Source organism: Anas acuta, chromosome 5 (genome assembly GCF_963932015.1).
Source record: "Anas acuta chromosome 5, bAnaAcu1.1, whole genome shotgun sequence".
Lineage (NCBI taxonomy): Eukaryota > Metazoa > Chordata > Aves > Anseriformes > Anatidae > Anas > Anas acuta.
Genome location: NC_088983.1, coordinates 47,436,725 through 47,449,247, shown reverse-complemented (window position 1 = coordinate 47,449,247; position 12,523 = coordinate 47,436,725). Strand labels below are relative to the sequence as shown.

Below are 12,523 nucleotides of genomic sequence, written 5' to 3'. Positions count from 1 at the left end.
TTGCTGGGGCAAAGAGGCAGGCAAAAATGAATGCCAGATTCTTGGAAAGACTTGCATATTTTACAGAAGAAATTAAAGCCATGCTGTCTAAAGAACATTGTTTAATAATATTCTTTCTTTCTGCCACCCTATGTTCTTTTGGTTCCTTTGTTATTCAGTGTATTCAGGACAGATATTTAAGTGTGTGCATAATATTAAGCAAATGTTTCAGAGCCACGGGCTTTCAAGTTTTCAGTTAAAGTTCTGAAGTTAAGAGCATATTTTAGTGGTTTCCTGAACAGGATTTAGAATTTTTTTCCTTTTTAAATTCTTGAGCCATGACCTTTAACTAGAAGCTTTTGGGTCTTTATGTTGTGATAGCTCCAATCCTTGATTTAGACCTATAGTCTCTAACAAATAATATACTCGCGTTATTTGAATGTTGTCCCCTTCAATACATGTAATTCCCCAGTGCAGGTCAATGACAAAATTAGTCAATTTTTCTAAATGAATTTCAGATATTTCCTAAAGTAATGCAATCAGCAATTTGTTGCCGTAGGTCTTCTGTTTCTCTGGCAATTCATTTTCTTAAAATGAGGGTTTATTTCATTCCATTAGTGTATAAAAATATAATTAAAGTCAATTTGGATGGCCTAACAATCCCACTTAAAGGGAGGAGATTTCATCCAGACTGTACTCAAGTGTTCAAAATAACAAGGCTTCTACCCAAAAAGAGAAACTCAGATTTGGCTGGTTCTACTAAGCATTATTTTAGGCAATGCCCAAACATAATAGTTAATGAAGAAGAAGGCCAGCATCTCTCCAAGGACTCCAGCAAACAGTCTTCCAGCAGTCCATAAACCACAGCACGGAAAACAGAGCCAAGAGCCAGCAGAGTGGTATGGTTTATCTGACTCAGTTGATCTACTTCAATTGAGGGGGGAAATGTACCATTAGTTAGATTAGATTAATGCGGCTCTTATAGTTAATTTACTAAGCAAATTCCCCTTTATGTCTGCTTTCTTTTCTCATTTCCTTTTTTTTTTTTCTTTCCTTTTTCTTTCTGTGAGAAAAGATGTGAGATCTCTAGCAAGGAAAAGAGAGAACATGTTAAATACCTCATTATCTCCGAGGTCTCTGTTGATTTAGACTTCTAGCAAGAGGAATGGAGTTCAGTTCATCTCTGACTGAACTGACACTGCAGATAACCCCAGCACATCCATCTCAAATTGTCAGCTCAAGACAAATTACCTTCTCTCCAGGATACTCTCTTTCACTGATTACCTACTACTCAAATTAAATGCCATCTGACTTCTGAGAGTCTTTTGTTTGTCAGATTCCACTGGATTATGCAAAAATGATGGGGGGAGAATCTCGTGTGTTTGAAGTCTTGAGAACAGAGTGCACAGGCCTTGCTTCCTCATCCAGCTTTGGTGGAGGAGCTAGGGCTTTTCCTAATCTGTTTGCTGCCCCACAGTATAGTAAACTTTACTGTCAATAAGAAAGATAAAACCTAAAAGCCTCCTGAATAATGCCCTAAAGCAAGAAGATACTGTGAAATCCTAATGTTTGGTGACAAATATTTCACAGAACTAAATCTGAGACTGAGTTTAGAATAAAAGCCCCAATTTCAGTTCATTTGAATCTTTCACTTCATTCCTTTATTTTAATGTGTGAGAGAAAAAATCTGTTAGGAAATACTTCAAAGGAGGAACTAATAATTGCAATCATGTTTACCTAAGGTTTTGTCTCCAAGACTTTTGGACTTTTTATTTCATTAAACCATAAGCGTTTGACCCAATATTTTCCATGCAGTCACCTCAGGCTGTTTTATGTGTTTTTTGTTGTTGAGCCTTTCCCATTTTCCAAAACAAGATAAGAGGAAGAAGAAAAAAAAAAAAAAGCAACTATTTAGGTGTTTTGCAGAGAAGCACTTCCAAGAAACCCATACTTGAGAGAAGGGATTTAAATTATAACAGATCAAGGGCTGCCTTTTGCCTTACTGCTGAGAGTTTGCCCAGATTTGGTTAACTTAAAAAGAGTTGAGAAGTTAAAGTCTGCCCAATGCTTTGACAACACAAGAAATTTATAGGCAAAGGCTTCCACTGTCAGCAGGTACTGAGCACGCCTGGCCTTTTCTGCGCGTGGTCCTGACATGCACGCCGCAGGGGTGGAGGGGCTCAAGGGCCTCCAACCTGACCCAGCCAGAGGGTCTAAAAAGCCTTTGGACAGATCCAGGGGCTGCTCAGGAGCTTCTGTGCAGTTGGTGCTGATGGCAGCTGGGGGCTGCTGTGGTGTTGGGCTTTGGGAGTCAGAGCAGAGAACTGACAAGGTCTGCATTTGCTCGAGCAGCATCCTGGCCAGAGGCCTGTCGGGCAGGCAGGTGAGCTCTCCTCGGCAGAGCAACCTGGAGCTCAGCCCTGAACGTGCAGAGCAATACAAGGTGATTTTAAATATAAAGCTGTGTTACAAAGCTGAGGGGTTTGGAAGAGTGGAACCTCCCAAGTGAGGCACATGCCATTAGTAGGCAATTTTGAAAGCAAGTAAGTCTCATGGTGAGGCAGCACCCCACCTAGAAGTGCTGTCCTAAGGCAAGCGTACTTAATGTCCATCTGCAGGAAGACAAGACCACTATCTGAAACGAGTAATGCGAACTATGATGGGTCACACTGTAAAGGCTGGGAGATGCACAGACAACTGAAGAAATACTATGGCTAAGTGATAAAGTAGCTGTAATGGGCTGAACTGAGGCTACCATGTTTCCTTGATTCTGAGATGTCACATTTGTGCATGAGCCTGCAACAGGCAAGTTTCTCTCTGATAGTCGTGTGCTCACTGTACATTCGTAGGCATTTCTGTTACAGCCTGCATTGGTTAGCTAAAATGGCAGTGCAGGCCTGCACTCTGGTGCACTCATGGAAACATATACACATGCATGTGCATTCACATAAAGATGTGGTTTGTATTTATGTTTGAAAATACATCAGAGCTCGGATCACTCCCTGCATGTTTCAGGATGAACTTTAATGCAAATGCAATATCTGCAGCAATTTTTTAAACACAGTAAAGGCTTACCTACATTGCTCTCAATTTGATATATCTGTAAGAGCCCAAGTTCATATTAAGTGTTAGATAGCTCAGGAGGTGTGTTGATTGCAAAGGTACAGGTGGTAAAGTTGCATCCCAACTAAATATTCACTCAGTCAACTGCAGCTGAAATGCAGCAACTGTGTTAAAGCTACAGATGTGCCTTAGACTACTCTGCCAACATTTAGATTCCATAAAATAGCATTTGCTAGCACTATTTTATGGGTGGCCTGCTGATATCAGTAGCCGACCAGGTAATCCCAGTGAAGTCAGCGAGAGTTTTGCCAGACTAAGGAGTGACATTTAAGCGCTGTGATATAAATTCTTTCTTTCGGGGAAAGAACAGTTCTGAAGTTACATTAAACCACATTTGCCATTTCTATCTGAAAAGTTCAACATAAAACAATCCCTAGTTTAGTGGATATTATTGACTTGCAGAAAACAAACAAACCCACTAGATTCCTTATCATTGATCAATTTAAGGCAGAAATTAACCTTTTTCATTCTGAAATTATTGCAAAAAAGTAGAGATAAAATAATAATAATACCAATTGCTAATAATTTGCCTATAGAAACACCACATTCGTGCACTTAACTCGCCCCTTTTTTTGGTATGCTTAAATGTTTTCCTCAAATGAATCTTTGAAGATTTCCACTTTGTCAGAGGATTAGAGCTCCTGGGGGTAACATCTCTGGAGATGGGGCAGTGATTAATCATCACACCTTGTCCTTACCCAACTGTGAGAACTGCAGGGAGAAGAAGAACGGCTCCGCAGAAGACATGAAGGATTTTATTTCACATAAAATAGAGCAGCAACACTGACAGGCACTCTCGTTACCCTACCCTAACTTATGTGTGTTTCTCCCATACTCCAGCTGCATACCCCAATACACTTGTATTCTTCCTCTGGTTTCATGAATTCCTTTCTGCTTAGTGGCACAGCTTGGACAGGATGGACAGCGAGCATCCTCACCCAAAGCAGCATTTTGCTCATTGGCCAGAGAGCTCTCTGGGGAAGTGGGACATGAGACCCAAGTCCCCCGAGGCAGAGGAAAAAACTGAACCCTGACCTCCTCGATACAGAGATCAATGGTCATGAGCCCCTTGCATGTCCTAAGTCACAGATTTCCCAGGGCTGCTGAGGCTTTGGTTGTCCAGCCTCCTGCTAACCCAGTCCTCCCAAGCAGTCCCTTTGCCTTTGTATTCCGTCTCACACTTCTGGCTGACATTCCTGGTGTCCCTACTGAGTTTCTGCATGCTACAGAATAAAATTCAGTAACTAGCCTCCTTGGCATCTTGCTTGTGTGATTCACTGGCAGGAAAGGGAAGAAGAAAAATAGTCATTCCCCATAAAATTGCCTTGTTTTTAAATTCATACCTCTTTGTCCTGCCACAGAGGCAAGAACCTCCTTTCTGTCTGGGTACTCCTTGCTACTGGAAATGGCATTTTCATATCAGAGACAGAAATCCCTCAGGAAAGATTACCTTCATTGCATGTTTCTTATGTGAGCAGTGGTACTCTAAAAGGGAAAACCACCAGAAGCTTACATCCTTCCCTAGTAAAATGTTAATGCTGTTCATTGTTTAATTTAATTAGTGCCTTAGTCATGGCCCATCATTAACCTAAAATGGCTTTCTAGAATGCAGCCCATAGTGCAGTCTCTCTGTTGCTTACAAGTGGAGTTTGGGGCTCACACTGCAACACCCTCCCCAAATCCTCTTAACTACTACCAAAGATGTAGCACAACATTTATCTCCCAACACTGAAAATAACGCCTCCTTTCCTTCATTTCTTGCCCACCTGATTTATTTAGATTGCAGGATCTTTGGGGCATAGATTAACTCAGTATAGTATTCATACATGGTACAGGTCTGCAAACAACAGATATTTTTTTGACTCCTTGTGTTTTCTAAATTCATAGGATAGAACAATTTCACAATCAGTATACACATGTGAATAAGAAGAATGACGGAAGACATATTTGAATGGTTACAGTAAGGACTCTATAGCTATGTATAAATAGAAACTAAACAAGACCTGGGCATCGACCGAAGCACTGCAGCACAGCTATCCCTCCTGCTAAACTCTCAGCACGCTCCCTCGTATGGTTTTACCTTAGGCCAACTAATGCCCTCCCAGACAACCTCCGGAACAGTTTGCGGAACATAATGGGACAGGCATAGTTTCTACTAGGTAGTATGGATAAAACCACCCTCTTTAGAGAGTATTAGCCATATGGACATGTAGCAATACCTTACCACTTGACCTGAGGAAGTGGTTTCTTTGACATTTTATTTAATGGTAGAGCCATTTTGTGCCTTGCTCAGATCTATCCCTACAGAAACCTGAGGACACTCAGCACCTTGCAGAATTAACAGTTTAGCTGTTCGTAGCATCACTGCCTCCTTTCAGCCTTACACCCTTTAGGACATGCTGCCAAGAAGTATACAATGCTGAACAACCATGTCAGAAACAACTGGAACCATAGATGCTGTGCGCATCTTGGGATCAGACCTGCTTTTGTTCACACCACTGCCCTTTCTATTAACCTTAAAAAGAATCTCAGTTGTACAGATGATACCCAAACTGACCTTGAAGTGCTCTGAAGAAGTCTGTATGACCCAGAGCAGACTCACGTGAATGGTCTCAGGAGAATGTGACTCCCCTTCTGAGTCAGGCTCCTATAGCCTCAGCTAGGAGATTTCAGCAAAGATTCTTGTGTGCCCAGGTGAGTTTGATCATGAGGCACAGCTGTAGGTGCTACAGAGAAGAAATGGCCCTTACAAAGGAAGTGATAAGAGGAAAAAAACAAAAACAAAAAAAAACAGAAAGGGCTTTTTAAAGCAGAAACACTTGGAAAGAATTTGCAAATAATCTAATAAATAATTTAGGAAGAATAAGCACCCAAAGACACTCTGTTACATGGACTGTTCACAACTAGATAGCGATCAAGCTTTCTGCAGAGCACAATCCTGTGCTGGCATGGATATGCCTAGATGACCTCGGAAGCCTTTTGCTTCTTTAATTGCAATGACTGTAACAATAAAAAAGACAACAATGTCGTGCATGATAAAAGGAGCATTTGCAACAAAAAAGAGTATTTCCACATTAAGAAACTGGTTGACTATCCAACCACAGTAAATATTTAAAACTGCACCACAGTGAGAGAGAGCAAAGAAGATAGTAAAAAAGAAAGAGGGAGGGAAGAGTGTAAGTAAGTAAAGTTTCAAAGGCAAAACCTTCCACTGTGTGTGAGCCTGCTAGTAAGAAAAGAAAGGGATAGAAACCCCATGTCTGTTAACATCACCAGGTGCTAATGAACAATTTTGGAAACTTGTATTGACATTTCTGCCTAGTGATCTGAATGTAAGAAAATGGTTGATTTTTTAATTTTTTAATTTTAATTATTGCCTTTTAAATCCGGTGGCTTTTGGTTCAGTGAATCTCTGATGGCTCTATTTGCTAGAATTGCTTATAACCCTGGGCCCAAGTTCTAGTTTTAAAGAGCCAGGATCAACCAAGTATTTCCATTTCTAGCAGACAAAAGTATGTTAATAGTAACAAAAAGCTCTGAACTGTACAGTAAAGGCACTTTTTTTTCCCCCCAGAAAAAAAAAAACAAACAAAAACAAAAAACAGAACAAAACACAAAACACCTTCTACTGTATTGAGGTAAAATGAAACATTATGAATCTAAGAGTCAGGCAAATATATGCTAATCAGCTCAGACAACAGTCCTAAACACTGCAGGAAATGCAGATTAATATCATATTAATATCATATTATCTGTATGTAGCCCCTAGATCTGCATTTCCACATCCAGTGAATGCTACAGGGTAAGTTCCTACGCAGAGCTCTTCAATTCATTACTATTCCCCTTGCAATTGTAACTGCAAAGTCAAACGCAGTTCAAGAGACAGTAAAGTGTAAATCAAAAGGGACCCTTCTGTTTCCTCTGGCTGTTGCATTTAGGTCTAATTTCAAAAGCTGGCGATACACTTCAGGCTTTTTTAAAATGCCCCAGAAAGGTGTTTTTTATCTTCTGAATATTCTCTGTGCAACTCTGCTTCTGCTTTGTGAGTATGCCTGGTCATTTCTTTGACACATGAAGACCAGGTCTGTGAACTCAACCAGCAGAGACATAAGCAGCTGCTTAAAGTTAAGCCTAAGACTATGAGTATTTACCTCAAAGTGCTATGTCACAGTGTAATGTAATCAAAGTCTCCCAAACTCAGGAGGGGACAACTGTTGCTATTCAAATTGCTGAAAATAGTAGCATTTTGTGAGCTGGGAGAAAACAACATTTTGAAAAAAACACACTTTATTTTGTCCTACTTCATTAGATAAAATGCCAGTTTTCCAGCCATTTCCTAAGGCAGAAAAATTCCTAAGCTCAGGGTTCCAATTTCGTTTAGCTCCAAACATGGCACTGCAGCATATGGAGGGAAAATCTCAACAGTGCCTATGTCAAAGTTTGCATGGAGCACCTTTCTTACTGCCATGGCTGAGGATACAGTCAGTAAGTAATCACCCGGATCCCAATCTTTCTTTCCTCTGCACTCTTGGCTTTGCAGTTCTCCAAGCTTCCCTTAGCTTTCTTTTTTACTATTGCTCTCTTTATACTTCCATAGCTGTGTACATGATTCAGCAGTGCTTTTACCTCTACCTGGAGACTGCTCAGCTGCTGCCAAGTGGAAGGGGTTATTTTGGAAGTTTGTGTAATATCTCACTTTCCCCTGATATGAGTTTTCTACAAAGGGCCAATAAAAGGAACCCCAAAAACATACCTTACATAGAAATTGTTCAACCAGCTGTCAAACAGTTCAACTGCCAGTGTTTGACAGCTTAAAGTTTATCCCGTGCCACCAAAGTAGCACAATAAGATACCACATCTACGTAACACACCAGCTAGAAAATTATTAAGTAATGCATCATATTAACAACCAACAGGACAGATCTTAGGCTTCTGTATGTAACCAGTGCATGAAAAAAAATAAATAATAATAAAAAAAAGATACTGATTTTGATTTGGTCATGGACATCACACAAACAGAATAGGCTCACCCCTAGCTATTTCACTTAAAGTGGTTTTGCAAAGGTGTCTTGCCGAAAGTCATGAGATGGATATAAAAAAAAAAAAGAGAGAGAGACAGAAGCACTCTTTGGTCCTTTGCTCCTCGTCTTTCTGTTATTCTTACTGAAATCCATTGGAAAGACCTAGCAATGTGGCAAAGGTCAGAAAGGTGATCATTTGGCTGGCATTTGGGGGAGTGTTTGTTTGTTTGTTTTTGTACCCATAAGCGGCCACAGGAATGTCCTCTCTTGCAAATATTCTGGTTTCTGGTTTGTTTATTTCCTTGCAAATTTGGCCCAAACTGTTGGGCCAAATGAAAAATACAGTTTTTACAATGAAATATGTCACTTTTGCAGATTTTTTTAAGATATTGAAAAAATGAATCACAGTATGCCAGGCATGGAGGCAGTAACGACAAAGGTATGGCAGATGTGGATTAGTCCCCTTATTCAAAAATCTGTGATATCAAAGTACTCCAGGAAACAATCTGTGCTACAAATAAACTGAAGCTTTCCTAGTGGTCAGCAGAGGAGGTAAAGGGATTGTGTGAACCTCAACTGAATCCAAACCAGAATGTCTGCTGATGTGGTAGCTGTCACTTGGCGGTGACAAGAGATCATCTCTGATGGCCCCACTTCATTTGCGACGCATCACATTCAAGGGAGAAGAACTCAAAGGAAATGTAAGAGAACAGCCTCCTTTAGGTCAGTCTGACATTGTTGTCGTACTTGTGAGAAAACATTCCCGGAGGGGAATGGCCTTTCTTGTCATATGAGGGTTCATAGTCAAAATAAACAGAGAGAAGAAACCGTGGATAATGGACAACCGTGAGCACTCTTGTCTGTTCTACAGAAAGTTTTTCATTTTTGTCCAATCGCTTAGTACACAAAAGGATGTAGAAAAAGACTCTTGGCATTACCTTTGCTAATGCATCCAGGATTTCACAGAACACAAACAAAAATTTAGAAAGCTGTTTTATTAGCTGTCTTCAAAGGGTTGCATTATTCTTAGACTGATGTGAAAGGTTTGAGGAGATTGTTCTCAAGGCCACGGAATGATTTCTCACAGTAAGAAGGAAAAGATTTTACTTAACATCATATTTGGAAACAGTACTTTGCTTTTATCAGGACTCACGTACTGTAAAATGTAAGAGGAGCCCTGCAGCACAGGGGCCAGAATGACTTAAAAGCAGGTGCTGGTCTCTGCTAACAATGTAAGTGGAAATTAGATTGGGGGAGTACATGTGAAAGGGACAAACACTTCATCCCTTAATACTGTAGCATGGAAGAAAAGAAGTCGTTGACATTCCAGAGGAGGCCGAGTTAATCAGTAACACACCTGATTAGCGTCTCACAACTTCACTCCACAACAAAGTCCCTTTCTCCCATTGTTTACATCCCCCGACTACGTGGTGGGATGGAGAGGTGCTGCTTTTTGGCCCTAAGCATTCCTCTGCAGCGTAAGACAAAATCAGAGGAACTATGTGGAAGGCAAAAAAATGAAGCACTGTAACGGATATTTAATGTGGAAATCACTGACCATGGTGCGGCAGTTTGTTGTGTCCACATGGGTACATCTCATTATCGGAGATTAAGGGTCATTGAAATCACCTTCTTTTTATGCAGATTAAATGTCACCGCAGGCTCCTTTGCAAATTGGGAGTATATTCCCCTGTTTAGCAAAGTTTAAATAGTTCCTCATGCATGCGACCCGAGTCTAGGGCATTTTCAAGCACCTCAGCAAGTCATTCAAGTCGGAAGACTTTCTTGAGAGAATAGCAATTTACACTTCTCCCTGGAAAAGGTTCTAATTGTTATTTCCTCCCCCACCCCCAGCTTCTTCTGTACCACCCCCTACCTCACAAGCTCTCACCGAAATCTCCATGAAAGTGTTAACAAAACTATTGAAATACATGGTGACTTAAGATTGCTCAGCAGGAACAACCCATAGATCTGAAAGGAATTTCCTCTTTCCTGAGGGCTCCTGGAGCTTATATACGCCTGTGAGAAGGGGAATGAAAACTTCTCTCTCCCACATCCCAAAGGATGATGAATGTTTTACTTGTGCACAAAAAGGGTTGATTCTAAGTAACAAGGACACGAAGCAATTCTGCAATTCCCTCCTAGGATGAACTTTCGCGGAGAAGAGGTTAAAGCCGAACTGTGATTTCAGTGCTTGCGCTGATTTTGTGGGAGAGAAGAGCAGGCCAGATATTTGCAATTCCTGCAATGTGCTCGCAGATCCAGAGATGACAGACTTTCAGTTTTAGCTATTTTTGGCCAGCTCCGTAACCTTTTGCCTCTCCCAGGTACTCCCCAGCACCTTGTAGCTATTAGGCAAGCAAAGCAAAAAAGTTTAAAGGACAACAATTTAATCCTTTCCAGCACATGTATCTGTCTCATTAAAGCATTCTCCTGGAGCGGTGTAATGATACATCAAATGGAATCCATTTCAAGGTAAAATGAGTGCTGCTGATGTCTAACACACTGCTCCCAAGGCCTGGCTTAGGCCCCAGCCCTAGTGCAGCCTAGCACTGCAGTAGATTAAATATCAACCCGGGTCACGTTCTCATGGCCCAGGCACAAGTGCCAACATTCTTCCAATTATTCAAGGCCAAAGAAAGAGCAACCTGCCTGACAGAGCTGTGACACAGCTTGATTAGATTTAGCTTAGAAGCCTGCCGAAAAGGATACTGTGGTATTTAACTCAGATGGAGAAAGGAATGGCATCTCTGTTTAAACGAGCCGGGGGGAGGAAGGAACCAGGCAGAATACGTTTCTGTAATGAGGGAGAGCATGTTTTAGATTTAAAATGATCATTTTGCCATAATGCAGCCGGCGTGTTCCACATGTGTAAACCAGTTTAATTACAAAAGGCGGCTTTGTATGCCCATTATTTAAATAATAGCTTTTTTCAGCATGCACGGAACATTTCAGACCAAATGCTGTTATCTCCCAGTTGGAGTAAATCACCTTGGGTAGAAAGGGCAGAAGCTGGTAAACAGGACGGAAAAACATGGACAGAAGCTGGGGCTGAGTAAACAGCGACACTTCAAACAGACACCACGAGAGGAATTTGGGTAGAAGAACACACAACTCAAAGACCAAATTATCAGCATGATTTGGCTGTGACTTTAAAGCCTAGAGAAAAAAAAAAAAAAGAAAAAAAAAAAAAAGAAAAAAAAAAAAGCGACGTGTGTTCTGTGATTCAGCCCTGAATTGTGCATCTGATCTTAGTGAGAGGGCTTCCAGGAGTGCAGTAAGTCAACTGTCCTGGTGCGCCATGGATTTAGCGCTGACCCAGGGCCAGCAGAATGCTGCTGCTCCATCTCCTGACATTCCTCAGAGGCCTGCTCCCCGAGCATTAGCCAAAACTCAACTGATCCTTTATTAGGGCAAACTGACACATTCTTCCATTAAAAATTAACCTTTGAATTTTAAAGAAGAGATGGAGGGGAAATGAACATAGAAGTCAAACAAGCCAATTTTATTTTTCAATGAAAAAATATCTTTGGTTTCCACCAAAAATATTACGGTTTCCTACCGTGCTCCCCTGTACCTGTCAGGGAGACTTTGGGAAGCATTTTTCACCCTGATTATTTTGCAAGGTATTACCGGATTCCAGTATAGGATTACCGTGTTCATTCTTGAGATTTGTGCGGCGTGTGTTGATGCTGGGGAAGAAGGGGAGTGTGGACAACTCAACAAAAATATCAGGGGACTGCTCCTAGTCATTAGCACATGGCTGAGAAAGCGGTAACTCGTACACACAGTGGACTATACCAAGTTTGAAATGACTGCAGTATTTAGGACTGTCTATCTACCTGCAGCGCACCATTAGCCATACTAGCAGTTGGCTTATCCCATACAGAAATTAAATAAATAACAAGTATTTCTGCAAGACTGTAATTTAACAGCAATTACCTGAATGTCAATATAATTACTCCGGTTAAAGGAAAAAAAAAAAAAGAAAGAAAAAAAAGGGAAAAATAGATCTTTCTAGGATCCAGGATGATTATATCAAAGTATAAACTACATGAAATCCAGACTGAAGAGAAAATACAGTAAATGTATGTATATTGACCTAAATCCCTGCCTCTAAATTGACACCTACATTTCAAAATGCTGTTTAATCAGTTAAATGCTAGTATGCCAAAAATATCTATGCAGAAAGATAGCAATGAAGTGTTCAGTCAAGTACTTTTAAAATCGTATATGAATCTTCATATCCAAAAGGGTTATGCTTTTGTGTTGAACGCTCTTTCAAATACTGGCTTTATTTTGAAAATTTAGATGATTGTCTCACAGTTTGTTAAGACAAAACACTTCAAAATGCGAGATTTTAATTTCGCGTAAAATTTCATTTGGAAGTTCAGTTAAAT

General features: G+C 40.6%; 1 long non-coding RNA gene across 1 annotated transcript in view; it reads right to left on the bottom strand.

Moving 5' to 3' along the window:
• Positions 1 to 12,523, bottom strand: part of LOC137857712 (uncharacterized) — a 317,831-nt gene that overhangs the window by 107,665 nt on the left and 197,643 nt on the right. The gene's annotated exons all lie outside the window — the stretch shown is intronic.